This window comes from Lissotriton vulgaris, chromosome 1_2 (genome assembly GCF_964263255.1).
Source record: "Lissotriton vulgaris chromosome 1_2, aLisVul1.2, whole genome shotgun sequence".
NCBI classification, from domain to species: Eukaryota; Metazoa; Chordata; class Amphibia; order Caudata; family Salamandridae; genus Lissotriton; species Lissotriton vulgaris.
The window spans coordinates 196,779,126-196,793,716 of record NC_141686.1 but is presented as its reverse complement, the minus strand read 5'-3'; the positions used below and the strand labels follow the sequence as shown (position 1 = coordinate 196,793,716).

The 14,591-nt window shown below is 45.1% G+C and overlaps 1 protein-coding gene across 2 annotated transcripts in view; it reads left to right on the top strand.

The window, feature by feature from the left end:
- Positions 1-7,969: 7,969 nt before the first annotated feature.
- LOC147734909 (proto-oncogene Mas-like) overlaps positions 7,970-14,591 on the top strand; it is a 60,335-nt gene continuing 53,713 nt past the window's right edge. Inside the window, exon 1 of one of the 2 annotated variants that reach the window (XM_086953099.1) lies at positions 7,970-8,040. The gene's annotated coding sequence lies outside the window, so the exon portion shown is untranslated. Of the gene's footprint in view, positions 8,041-8,143; positions 8,211-14,591 lie in introns of those variants that run through there. The other variant, XM_086953100.1, reaches the window with a different exon arrangement.

The window sequence follows — 14,591 nt, the reverse complement described above, 5'->3', positions numbered from 1 at the left end:
GATAGTCTGGAAGACCACTCTAAACAAACTTGAACACCAGTGGGGGGGTGGCGGATCCCTGCCAGAGCCGTCCCTGAGGCAAGTTCAGGCGGCACCCGCACCTCCTTCGGCGCCTCACGGGAAGTGATGCGTGAAAGGAGGTTAGGAGGGCATGGTGCGCGGGTGTGCTCGCTCAGTGGCTGTTGAGGAATGTGGAAATGCCCCTGGACCTACGTTCATTTTGGTACTTGAGAACTGACGCCTCTCCCCGCCCTTTCCATCTCTGCCTTCGCATGCCAGAGATATATGAAAGAGAGAGAAACATCAGGGTGACTAACACTGTGCGCAACACCCAGTGATAAGAAGGGTTTGTGGCGCTGGGGTGGCTGTATCCAGGGGTCTCTGCGCAAAGCTTGCAGCCCGGTCATCTAGGGTACAGCTCGAGTGTGGGCGGGGAGGTACCTACTGCCAAACCTGCACAACAGTCTGTCAGAGCCCGTGGGAACCCCGCAGATTTAAGCAGCGATGCTGAGGCGCACAGAGCCCGTGGGAACCCCACAGTCTTAAGGAGAGCAGAGCCTGCGGGACCCCTGTGAGAGGCCTCCGCTGTCAGGCAGGGTGCCTGAAAGTTTATCACTAGCACAGAATCGCGCAATAATCAGGCCACACTGTTGTTAAGCATAAAAGGCCATTTAGTAGGACCAGGCTGCACAACATAAACCAAAACAACAATCAACAACAACTAAATCTGCCCCCAATGCAAACTCCATCCTCATACTCTCCTTTAATTCCACCTTCTGTTCTTCAACCTTACTTCCAATCTCTCTTCGCATCCTGGCACTACTCTCATGCCACCAGTCACCTCCCCCATCATTCACTCCTCCCCCCCGCGAGAGGTGGGTGTGCCCGCTAGTGACTCCCCCACCCCTCCCAAATACCGGCAGCCCTGCAACCCGTCCTAAACTGGCACGCTCTGCCAACCCTACCCCCAAGCTCTAATTACTGTAGGGTGGGTGGGTGGCCACAGAAAAAGCTGCTCCCCACCCAGCAATGCCAGAATGCAGGAAAAGGAAGTCACCTTCCCCTCCTGCATTCTTATACCCACCCCCAAACCACACCCCTAACCCCAGCCTGGCCCTTCCCCACGCGAACGACCCCAGGGGAAGACTAGACTGCGTCTTCGCTTTCCCTGGGGCCCTCCAGAGCTATTACGTTTCTTCCGTCAGTGGTAAGTAGCTAGTCCAGGCCAGTCTGTCTCTTTGCCTTGTGGAACGTGTAGTCCTGTTTATTACTGCTCTATTAAAAATTGAGGTCTCTAGTTGTTTGTGACATTCTCTAACAGTGTGTATATCTGTGCTATACACATGGACGATGAAACCATTTCCTACCTGTGTGTGTCTGTGCTTGTATGTATGAAGAGTATTTCTCTAGCACCTAACTACCCAGAGGCCTCATAGGGCTTACGGAAAAGGAAGCAGAATCACATCAGTCTACACCGCTAGGGAAACATTCTAAACAAGTGTGTTTTTAAGAGCTTGCGAAAAGTCAGCAAGTTGTTATTCCCCCGCATAGCTTGGGGAAGGGAGTTCCACAATTTAGCAGCAGTGAATGAGAAAGAGAGACCTCCCCATCTTACCTTCCTTAGTTTCTTAGTGGTGGCCAAATATAGAGAGCTAGAACGTAGAGTCCTAGGCGGCAAGTAGGGCGTTAATAATGGGTGTGAGATGGATGGTCCGGTCTTCCACCTGGCTTTATGTGCCAAGCACATAGCCTTGAATTGAATCCAGGCAGCAATAGGTAGCCAGTGTAACTGTTGCAGTGCTGGCCTTGCTGATTGCCGCTGTGGAACCTGCAGGAGCATCCGTGCTGCACAGTTCTGAACTACTTGTAATTTGTTTATTGTGGCTTGAGGGGCTCCCAGGTACATAATATTTCATTAGTCCAGCCAGGACAATATGAGGGCTAGGACCATTATCCTTCTAGCCTCAAATGGAAGGAGGGGAATAATTTTACGGAGCATTCTCAACAATCCATAGCAGATTGATGAGAGCATGGTGGCCTGGTGTCCAAAGTTAAGGGAGTTGTCAAGCCAAATGCCTAAGCTCTTTATTTGTGGCTTTGGAGATGGTACAGGACCTAGACATGATGGCCACATGGGGACAAAGACAGTGGGGGATGGATTACCCCACAGCATGATCTCTGTCTTGTCCCCGTTGAGGCGGAGGTAAGAGCGCTCCATCCATCTGGCCACTGCTTCAAGGCAAGGAGCCAAGGTGCTAGACGAACCCTTGTCATGGTGGAGTGATACCACTAACTGGGTATCATCTGCATAGCTGACGATCTTAATGCCAAATGGATGGATAATCCCTGCCAACGGCCTCATGTAAATATTAAAGAGCGTCGGACTTAAGGCCGCACCCTGTGGAACCCCACATCCCAGAGATAGACTGGAGGAGGCCACATCTCCGACGAAGACCTGGACGTGGCGGTCGCTGAGGAAGGACGAGAACCATGTCAGTGCAGCGCCTGTTACCCCGACACTCTTGAGTCAGTCAGCCAAGATGGTGTGATTGACCGTATCAAACGCTGCACTGAGGTCTAAAAGAATGATGGCAGCCATTCCCCCCTCATCCACCAACTTCCTTGCCTCCTCTGTTACCATCAACAGAGCGGTCTCCGTCCCGTGGTGAGGACGGAAGCCAGTCTGCGTGGCATCCAGCAGATTGTTGAATTCTAGATGGTTGACTAGGATATTATTAATGTGTTTCTCCAACAGTTTACTCGACCAGGGCAGGAGCGAGATTGGGCTGTCTTTGTTTATGTGTGGGTGGCTCTATCCACCATGCAACATTGCACCAATGTTCAGTGGGATGTATATTTGTATTATTATCCATACATTTTTTTCCATCTATTTGGGTGTGTGTCGCTATCAACACCTTCTAGTGTCTACTTTTCTGTCAGGAATCCTAAGTGTGAGAAAGGATGTGTGAAATGTACAGTTTTGTAGCCAGCTGTTTCTAAGAGCTCCCAATGGGATCACATCTGGAAAGCCAAAATGGTGTTCCCTGGATAACAACATCTGGTTGAGATGCAGATCCTGGACAAGAGCTTGCATCTATCTACTGGTTAAACATAGTGGCCCTGGTCAGTAGGTCTGCGCACCCCACCCCCACCTCCAGGTGTATAAATATGAATGAAAGCGTGCGTCTGAGTGACAACGTGTGGACGTGTTTGCTGGATTCTCCAAGCACCATGCCTGCCTGTGAATTTGACAGGGATGTCTTGCATATTTAAGCCTATGCATGCTCGCATGTAGTGTGGATTTGTACACGGTTCTCACCGTGTTTTCACATACTCTGTGGGTACTTTAGGGCACCGTTCATGTAGGAAGTGGGGGGAAAAGGAAGAGGGAGAAAGACCGAGAAATGTACAAAGGATACACAGAGAGCAAGGAAGCAGAGAGGGGGGAAGGTGAAAGGATGAAAGTAAAGAGGCAAGCAGGAAAGGAAGGAAGGGACCGATTAAAACAGGAGATAGGGAGACAGGAAGGAAAGGAGGTTGGAGGAAAGAAACAAGGAAGGCAGGCGAAGAAACGGGACGGAGGGGGGAATGGGAGGGAGGAAAAAAGGAAGGAGAGCAGGACTGGAAGGAAGGAAGCAAAAAGAGGAGGGGACGGAATGAGAAAAAGAGGGGGGAAAGGAAAGGCAGTAAAGAATGAAGGTAGGATGAGAGGAAGGAACAGAGGGCGTTTGGGAGGTTCAGACGTATTCATGAGGGCTTGGTGTCTCTCAGTGTGGCCAGCTGGCTCCAGGCAGCCTGTGGAGTACAGCTTAAGCCATGTAATGCCTTTTTACTGGTTTGCCTCTTGCTGCCTTCCCTGTGGATGTGTAACAAAAAGGGTTTTGGCAATCATACAGTAAGGCTATGCCAAGAACAGAGTTAACAAAAGAAGTTGCCAGTACTGTGCAATGATTTAAAGTTTTTGAAAAGAGAATTGAGCGGGCTGTCACTCAACCTCAAAGACCACTATTTCAGTCTGGACACTTTAGAAAAATATTTTATTTGATTGTTTTCTTATTATTTTTGTGTTATTTTTATTTTTTCAAAACGTTAGACAAAACAACAAGTGAGTAACTGCAACTTGTATTTAATACAACACCTGTCCACTATTCGGATACAGTTATCAGAGTTTTGAAAAAACGAGGGATTCAAGGATGTATTCAGACACGGAAAACAAGGGGGTGGAAGGTACCCAAGTTACAATTCAAAAAGAACATGAAACATTAACACTCATAGACACCGATTAGACAATGGACACATAAATCAGATAAAGCAAGAGGAAGGGACCTCTATCAACAAAGATATTCAGTTTGAAGGCCCTATACTCAAGTCCTGTGTACAACAGGGGGGCCTGTACAGTTAATGAAAAACAAACCAGGTTGAAAATGTTTTTCGAATGACCGACCAACGAATATTTTTATCCTTAAAACATTTTAAGTCATGTTTAGTCGCCAAAACAGAGTAAATCTGAAATATTATAGGGTCGACGCGTTTCGAATCTCCATGTGGATGTGGCTCAGAGTTACTCACAGCAGCCCAGCTGGATGAATCAGCTGCCTGTCTTCTAGAGCCTGAGCAGCCCTGAACTGCACTGGCCTGACTGCACAGGGAAGGCAGCCCTGCCCTCCCGGAGGCGCCTCTCTTGGCGCTCCCCCATGGCTTACCGCCAAGACTCTTTGTGTAAACTACTTTGGGAGGAAACAATCTTCATAAGAACTGCATGACGAGACCTGCCTCACTCTCCACGGGTGAACCCTTGTCATTATGTGCTTTCATTGGTCCCGTACCCATGTGGCTTGTTTTTGTTGGTTTTTTTTTTTTTACTCTTCTCACTGCATTTGTTTCCCTGTGTGGTGTAATTGTAATTATATAGCGCTTACTACCCCTGACGAGGCGTCAAAGCGCTTTTTCGGCAAGTAGCACCCTACTCCGGGACCCATAGAGGATTTGTGTTAAATTAGTGTAGTGAAATATGAAAGTAATTTTAAGTGGTGGATAGGTTAGTCAGTTATTTGGATTCAGAAGGAGAGAAGAGGAAAAAAAAAGGTTTGTATTTATATAGCACTTGTTACCCCTGATCAGTGTTGAAGCACTTTTCTGGTGAGTAAGATGCTACTCCGGAAGCCATAAAGGATTAGTGAAAATTAGTATAGTGAAATATGAAGTAATTTGAGTGGTGTGTGTCTATTTGTCCGTATTGGTTGGTCTGTGTTCAGCTGGTTGTGTAGTGTAGCGCCAGAATTGCTGACTTCGGAACTGGGAAACCACTTAATCTACCCGTGCCTAAAAAAACCAAAAATGAATGTGTAATAACTGATGCTCAATTTAAGTGCTCCAATACTTTCAGGTCGAGTTTGCGCTAAATAAAACTATGGGGAAAAATTGATGGCGCGAGGATGTGGCATTATATCAGGACTTTAAGTGGGATGAAAAAACTGAGGGGTCTCTCAAAGGGGCATGGCCAATCAAGTTTATGGTGTGGCTTAAAACATGTAAGATAAAAATCTGTGCTTAGCACGGTGTGCTGCTCGACTTGTTTTTTGCTGTTTCTGTCATTGCATTCAGATATATGATGCAACTAGTAACATCATAACTACAACGAGTCAGGACCATTGGTTTTATCAACGGTTGTTAGTTACATACGACAATGTTGCTGCTCCTGATTTTCAATAAGAGAAGGGAAATCCAGAGAGAAAATGACTCTCTTTAAAGGATTTCTCTCTCCCTACAATGCTCACCTGGGACGACGTCATGCAGTAACTTGTCCACTAGTGAGAAGGGAGCAGTTTATATCAATGTGCCTGCTGTCACTACAGTCGGTAAAAAAAGGACCACCTGTGCCAGCTAGGCACAAAACAGAGCCTGATACAGAATCCGTTTCGAGGCCCCCTCTAAAAAAACTGCCGGTGCTCAGCCCCGGTGAGACCCGGCCCACTTAAATAACTGCATAATGTTCAGAGCTGCAGACTTTGGAACTGGGGATCCAAGTTCCAATCTCAGCGTCTGCTCAACATCCTGTGACTGTGGGCAAGTCACTTAATCTCCCAGTGCCTACAAATGACTGTGTAATGTAACTGGTGCTCTTGAAAAGATCTCCAATGCCTTCGGGTGAGTAAGTGCTATATAAATGCTGCAAAAACTAACAATTGTTACTTTCATGACGTGACGCATGCCTGAACCACAATTGAGTCAGTTATGAAATTAACAAACAAAACGGAAAAAACTTTCCTCACCTCGCTTGGATCAATGTTTTTCCGCCAAGTGATGAAGCAAAATATAATATGGCAATTCAAATAAAAAAGGCCCAAACGTACAGTTTTTCCAGCTCTATATTTGACCAATATCTAAATGTGAGTGACTATTTTTAATCCACTTCTACAAAAAATGTTACTGTTTATTGTTGAAGCTTGATTCACACTGTCTGAGACCCCCCCCTGATTCAGAGATCATGGTGAAATATTACTAGGTAAAGGGGGAGGGGGGTGATCGCATCAGAGACAGAGATAGAAACTCGCATTAATACTTAACTCAAATACTTAGTTCATGTAATTCGTCTTTGGTTAAAAAAAGTCATCAAATAAATAAAAAAATATGTAATCTCGACGTTATTCTTCAAATGTCATCAATGGACGGATTTCATGAATTACAGAAGCTCCTCTGCTCAGTCCCTTTAAACTAGTAAACCAGGAGGCGCTGCTTTATCTTTCATGTAAATGCACCCTTGGCTGTGACTTAAAGTCCATCACCTCAACCTCAGCCGGGTGCTGCCACCATTTCTAGGAACGAGAGAATAAAGAAGCTGACACGTGCCATCCTTCCGGAGGGAGGAACTGTTGAGGGAGGGATACGAAGCACCGTGGACACCTTAAAGTCCATCTTTATGTGCAATATCTTCCCCCTCATGTCTCTTTCCCCAACATGGCTTGAGTAGCTAGAGTGAGAAATCCTCGTTCACCCCTGCATCAGAGCTTTCTTCACTCTGCATGCCCTCTTAGCGAGTTGTGACAAAGATCACACAAGATGTCAGGAGAGATGTGCCCTATGTGTGTGTGCACGCATACACACGTCCATACATTCATCAAGCCAGACAACCACAACGCATGGTAAGAGCTGTCATTCTTTCCAAACCTTTTCACTAAATGTGCATGCATTATGCCCAGAAACCTCAAACCACAGCTGCCAACTGGTCTCAAATCCTGAATGACACCCTCAGCCAGTCTAGACTTTTTTAGGCACAACACTTTACATGTTGGAATTGTTTTCGGACATACTCAAGTGCCCCTACATAGAAGACACAACTAAGTCCCACAATGCAATGTATTGTTGACTGAAACATCAGCACTGGATAAAGCCTTTATCCAGTGCTGATGTTTCAGTCAACAATACATTGCATTGTGGGACTTATTTGTGTCTTCTATGTAGGGGCACTTGAGTACGTCCGAAAACAATACCAACATGTGAAGTGTATAATGCGCCTCTCTAATGCGAAAGTAACAAAGGATTTGTGACACCTTTATCATAAAGGTGTCACAAATCCTTTGTTACTTTCGCATTAGAGAGGCGCATTATACAATTTGCTACAGCATAACCACTCTGCAGTATTTTTTACTCTGCGATTAATCATACGAGAGGAGATCAGTTCTTTATACATTTTTTTGTATAGTTTTCATTTGGATTCTTGAGGTGTTATTATAGTGTCCAATCATTGGTATGTCGGCGTGTTGAGCACACGTATAAGTAGTTTTAGGCACTAGACGGTACAAGGCACATAGTCATTTCGGTGGATTTTACCGAACACGTGCTGAAGTTGGTGCAGGTGTACGCACAGAGAACTTCAAATCCCACAATCCTCATTGTATCTGCGACGTTTCTATTACCGTGGAACTCCTTAAGTGTTGTATGGTATCCTTCCGCGGTTCTAAGCTTCGGCTTCCAACATCATAGACCAGCTCGGATATCGGTGGAACGGGCGCTAAATCGAATACATCATCCTTGTAATAGGTATGTGGAGTTAGTTAATACGGAGTCGTTTTGTTACCTTGCTAGTTATTACTCTCCAGAATAGAACAGTAAATGCAACCCGCATTATTTTTTGCAAGAGAACCTCTTCACAGATTCCATCGGCAGTTTGTACTTTCATTTATTCATCTTTGAGGCACAGCAGTTATCAGGTATGCGGGGGAGGGGGAGGGGGGGGGGGGTAGACATCGTGCATCCTAGTAAGAGTGGATGCAATATAAACCTTCAATAAAAATATTTAAACAAAAAAAATAATAGCCACTCTTACTATACATACACGACGTGTGTCGATAAGTCTTTCTTCTGTACTGTCCACAGTACACCAACTTCGGGAAGATTCTGATGTTCGTCATTTTTTTTCAAGGTGCGTGACCTCTCAGTTTTTTATAATATGAGCAAACGGGGACACCTTAGATTTTGTATGGTATTATGCTAGAAGCATTGTTCATCAGTTAGATCACACAGAATAACAGGGACATCATATAGATATGATTGGCATTTTGTTAGTAGCACAAGATTATGCAATCGTCATGTGGACCCAAATTCAGCACAGTAATTATTGAGTAGGCCGTCCATCAACAGCTTTCCGGCACTATTTAACATAAGTACAATTGAGTGAGTAGGCACTATTACTATTCAGCACTAACGATTGAGGGCCCGATTCACAGAATGAATTTAAGACTCAATCCCAAACTTACTACTGTTTTGGTATTCACAGAATGCACTTACTACGTTTGGCATTCACAGAATTAACTTACTACTTTTGGTATTCACAGAAGTTAGGATTTTGTCTTAAGTCTGTCTTAAGTCTGTCTTAAGACAAAATCCTAACTTCTGTGAATACCAAAAGTAGTAAGTGCATTCTATGAATACCAAAATAGTAGTAAGTTTAGGATTGAGTCTTAAATTCATTCTGTGAATCGGGCCCATAGGGTCCTTGGTTCTTATAACTGATTACTTACCACTTTGCACATTCTTATTTCTCCATCTTTGAACGTCGACTTTGAGCATGCCATAGTCACCCGTGTTACATTCACACTATGTAGGGACACCTCCGTAAGTTTTATGCTTGAATCATTTTTTGCTCACACAGATGCATACTCATTTATTTTAAGTTTTAGGAAATCGCCCCTGACGTAGGGAAATTTTATTCCCGAAATGCATTGGGCTCCGGACTCTACGAAAACTACAGTCACATGATTATTTTATGCTATGTATCAATGTGATTTTCCGCATTTTTGAAAACTTGCATTGGTTGTAATGTTAAGCAATATAAATGTACAAATTCATATAGACATATATCCAGTGAGAATATATGTATGTTCACAAACATGTATCCTATACGTTGAATCAATGAAGGAATTGTTTGACTAATGTGAATTCTGTTTTTTCAAGTCAAAAGTAAATGCTAAATAGCAAAGCTGACTAATTGAGTAATTTGTACTATTTCAGTAGTGGAATATAGTTTTTCCAGGGTACAGTGCACACTGCTTGCAGGCAGCGCCTGCATTTTCTCATTTATTTTAGACAGTGTTAGCCAGCACTAGTATGTATTGTAGCACCCCACACAGAGCGAACGTTTGAGTTAGGAATATACTCCAAACTATAGGAATAAATTGTGAGTGCACCTCATTTCTATATCCATCACAAATCACACGATGCCATGTGGAGCCCCCCCACTGTCTCAGTATGGACACCTGCCATAGCTGCAGGAGCCATGCGGCCCATCTTAGGCTTGACACCTTCATGTTATGTAAGCTTAGCCTACAACATCTTGTCTGCTAGGATTCTTAGCACCATTTTCAGAATGCAACCTGTGACCAAAACAGGAACCCTGGCTGAAAGTTGTACATCTACCTTACAATGATGTACATCCCAGACGGTAGTTGCGGGGAAACCGAACCCTGTCTCTAGCCTGGCCTAAACAGGACATTGCCCAACACAGTGGTACTCATTTTATCATACAGAGAGATCTCACATTCCAGATATAGTTTGGTACCAAAAAGGAGTAGAGAAAGGCAGATATTATGACAATGCTTCAGCGAGAGATGTTCTCTCGGCTTCACCCCCTACATTTATCTAATGAAACCACTGAAACCAGTGAGTAGCTAAGCCCTACACTCCCTAACCCCCAAAATGTGATCGTACACTGTTTATTGGTGCATCACAAAATGAAGGATTCTAAAGCTTCATCAAAACACCAAAGTCCCTGATACAAAAGGGCATCCCTTAACCAATCAGTGCAATAAATGTGCGTGTACTCCTTGAGCTGGTGCATAAAGCTGTAGGCGCTAGGCTACAGAACACAGCTTCAATATGTCCTCCTACTCATGTACCGCACTATTTGCTTTCCAAATGGTGAAATACATACAACATGGACAAGGGCAACATTATTAAACAAAATCTACTCCTCCTTCCCTGATGAAGCTAGGGAAGGCAGAGGCATCGGGCTGTGTGTAAGAGGTGCGTGGAAGGGGGAAGGTATGAGCAACCTCCTGGCCCCACCTCCTGAGACACTCATTCAAATATGCTCAAATGTGAAGTCAGGCTCTCCTAGGGATCCTGCGGCCCCTAAAGTTCTCAAGGAGAGTATCTCCGCCCTGGAAACATATATTATACACCTTTTGGAGATCTCATTTGGGACTGGCGTGGTACCCAACTGCTGGAAAGAGGCAGTGGTCCTGCATCTACCCAAAAAACCTCATATCAGCCCTGAACGACTCGATCATCTGCGTCCTATTTCTCTTCTTCCCTACTTTGCTAAAGTGGCGGAGAAGGTGTTGAATAACCAACTGACTTCGCATGTGTAGAAATTCCATCTTCTTCATTCTTCTCAATCGGGCTTTCGGGCTGGTCATTCCACCGAGACGGCATTGTTAAATGCCGTCGAAACATTCAGGCAGAGGGTGGATGCTGGGCGGACAGTGGCCCTGATCCTGTTAGACCTTAGCGCCGCCTTTGACATTGTGGCACACCCCACCTTGCTACAGTGTCTAGAGGCGGGTGGTGTCTCGGGTCTTGCTTTGAAGTGGTTGGGTTCCTTCTTGGCAGAGCGTAGCTTTCAGGTGAGACAGGGCTCCCACTACTCTAAGAGCATTAGGCTACGTCAAGGGGTTCCGCAAGGCTCGGCCTTGAGTCCAACCCTCTTTAATCTCTATGTGGCACCCCTTGCTAACATCGCCGAACGGTTCGGCATCAGGGTGGTGTCATACGCCAACGACACACAACTGTTGGTGTCCCTAACGCAGGATCTGGACTCGGCAGCCCTCAACTTCACAGCATGTCTGCAGGAATTTGCATCTTGGATGTCTGACAATTGCCTGAAGCTGAATGGTAACAAAACCGAGGTGCTGATCGTAGGCCGCACCCCATCAGTTTGGTCGTCGGCATGGTGGCCTCACACTTTGGGTTCCACCCCCATACTGAGTAATCAGGTGAATAACCTGGGCATGTGGCTTGATCCTAAACTCTCTTGAGTATCAGTCCAGACGGGTGGCAGGTACCTGCTTTGGGGTCTTAAAAGGCCTCCGTAAGACTTTGGACCTGCTGCCGGTGCCGGCCAGGAAGACTATGGTGCACGCCCTGGTCACTTCCCGCCTGGATTACGGCAATTTGCAGTATCTGGGTGCGACGGGGGCGTGTTTAAATAGGCTCCAATGTGTGCAGAATGCCGCAGCGAGGTTGGTTCTCATGCTACCTAGAAGGGCGTCTGCGAAGAAGGCTCTGGTGTCGCTTCACTGACTCCCTATTAGAGAGAGGGTGATGTTTAAGGCACTCTGTGTGGACCCATTGTTTGGCACCACTCTGAACTGAATTAACAATGTTGTCTAATGTAAACTTTTGTTAATTACACCTTTAATTGCTGGATTTTCGTAACCACCTACGCATTTGCATTCACAACTGACCTTCTCACAGCAATGGCAAAAATCAAAGCACTGCTCCAAAGGACTTTCGCCTTTCATTGCTTGAAATCTGACAATCTGCCTGACTTGCTGCAACCATCCCCTCAGACTAAGCAATGGCCTATGTCTTTGCTCAGAAGGAGAGCTCAAAAGCGGTCAAAAGGAGTGATCGAGGGAGGTCAACACTGACATAGGTGGTGGGAGGGAGGTGAGGTAGCAGCAGAATTAAAGAGAGAGGCATGGTAGACATTAAGGAGTAAGGTAGGAAAATGCTGAATTAAGAGGTTAGGATCAGAAAGATGGTGTAGGTAAAGAGAAAAGTGAGGTAGAAAAGCTAGAGAGAGGGGGCTGAAGTGTTAAAAGAGTAATGTGGTGTGGATGGAAAAAGAGACGGGTGGGGTACAAAGATGTGTTGAAAGAAGGGTGACGTAGGCAGAGGTGTAGTAGAGAGAACAGATGAAGAGACGGGGATAAGTATAATAACAAATACATAGATTGAAAGAGATAGTGAAGAGTAAGTTCGAAGAGTTTAGGAGATGTAAGGGGAGAGACGCGAGACGGTAAGAGACGAGGAAGCGTAAAGGAGGTTGAGGGTGGAAGAGGGGGGTGACTGAAATATAGAGATGTGTACACAGAAAAGTTAGGTATGGACAAAGGGGAGTTGAAGAGAAAGATGTGGTTGAGAGACACTGATGTAGTGGATTGAGGGAAGAAAAAGGGGGACAGAAGAGTCTTGAGGTTAAGAGAGGTGTGAAACATGAGTTGGAGAAAGAAAGATGGATATAAAGTGAGAGTGGAAAGGTGTGTATATCTAGAGAAACAGGGTTAGAGGTAGTGGAAGACAGAAAGAGGGAAATATATACAGAGAGAGATACAGAGGTGAGCAGGAAAGAGGTGAGGAAGAGAGCGAATGGGGAGATGGAGAGGAGTACATGGGTGAGAAAGAAAGGTGAAGTTCAAAAAGAATGAGTTTAGACTGTGAAGAAGTGGGGTAGAGAGAGGTGAACTAGAGTCTTACTATTGAAGGTGAGGTTAAACGAATGAACAATAAGGTAGAGTGTGTGCAGAATTAAACAGTCACCCATTTTATTATAAAGCGTACAACATAGGTGCATGTTCTGTTGAGTGTAATATTGTATGACACAAATATTTTATTATGTGATGTAAAAAGGACAGTTTGTGCAGATTATGTGCCCTTTCTAGCTAATCATTTAACATATAATTCTACAATACATGTCACTTTTGTGAGGCAGTGTCCAACACTTGAGCATTCAGTTGTTATGGGTAGATATTCCACGAAGGCCCATACTACTGAAACGGGCAGGGCTAAATTGACCTCCACATCCTCTCATCCCTTAGAAGAAATGTATTCGTCTTTAGCAGATTCTGACTATTTATAGTTTTTAGAAGGAATGACCTGACCAAATGTCCTCAAAACTTATCTTTTAGAACGCAATAATTAAACAGAATCACACCCATGTTTCTTCTACAAGTGCAAAAGGAAATGTACTTATAGGACATTACACACCGCCTCAAAAAAGTCTCACATTAATCACCTAAAGATTCTATGAGTTTTGTTAAAAATGGTGGTTCCAAATTTGTGCTGTTACAGGATAATTTCAAACAATGGTTGATACAAAATGAACTGAAATATGTATATTTCCCTACAGGCTGTGATCCTTAAAGTAATACACCTAGAGTAGGCTGCCAAAGATCTGTATATAGACACTTACAGAATATAAGAAGTAACAAAGGACAGAAGAATATTTCCAAGCTCTCACTGGACCATGTCCTTATGTCTCCCCAATGTTCATTACAAGAATGTATTAGTTAATGCTTTTTGTGTATCTCCAGAACCACAAGAACGTCTAACTGATTGAAAACCTAATGGCCACAGCCTTGAATTTCAACAAGGCTAATTCAGACTTTCATCCATCTCAGGCTCATATTGTGAGTAAAACCAAATGGGGTCATATGGTATTGCATATATTCTCTAACACTTTTTGTATACCTCATCCTGCACTGCAAAGATCCCTGTTCCAGCAGTAAAGGCCACAGTAAATATAACTTAATGATGCTACCTGACCCAACTGCCCTACCCATAATGCAGCGTGCCTCTTGCCTGCCCTGTGATGTGAGCAGAGCTGGTCCAGTCAGTACTTTCCCCGGAAGCTCCGCCTCACCGCCTCAGCCTCGAGTCCCCAGCTGATTATGGTTCATGCCTGGAGCCCACCTGTCTCTGGACCAAAACCTGCCTCACTCGTAATTTTTTGTTGCGCTTTGTTTGCTTGTACTATGCCTGCTTATTGTTGAGTCTCACTCGTAATTTTCGTAGCGCTTTGTTTGCGTGTACTATGCCTGCTTAATTGTTTTATTCTGCGTGTTCCTTATTCCTCCCCCTTGTTTTTTTACCCCCTCGTCTTCCGCTGCCCGGTTCCCGACACTGCTGCCCCTGTGGCTCCTCTCACCCTGATACCATCACTACCCCTGCTCCTGCCTCCCTACTTATGGCGATCGCTGCACGGTTGCGCCGCTGGCACACCTAAGACAAGACAAGCCTGTCTGCGCCTGTCCGTGCCTGGACCACACCCAGCGCCAGACACCCTGGTCCCCACGAGCACCACCAGGCCA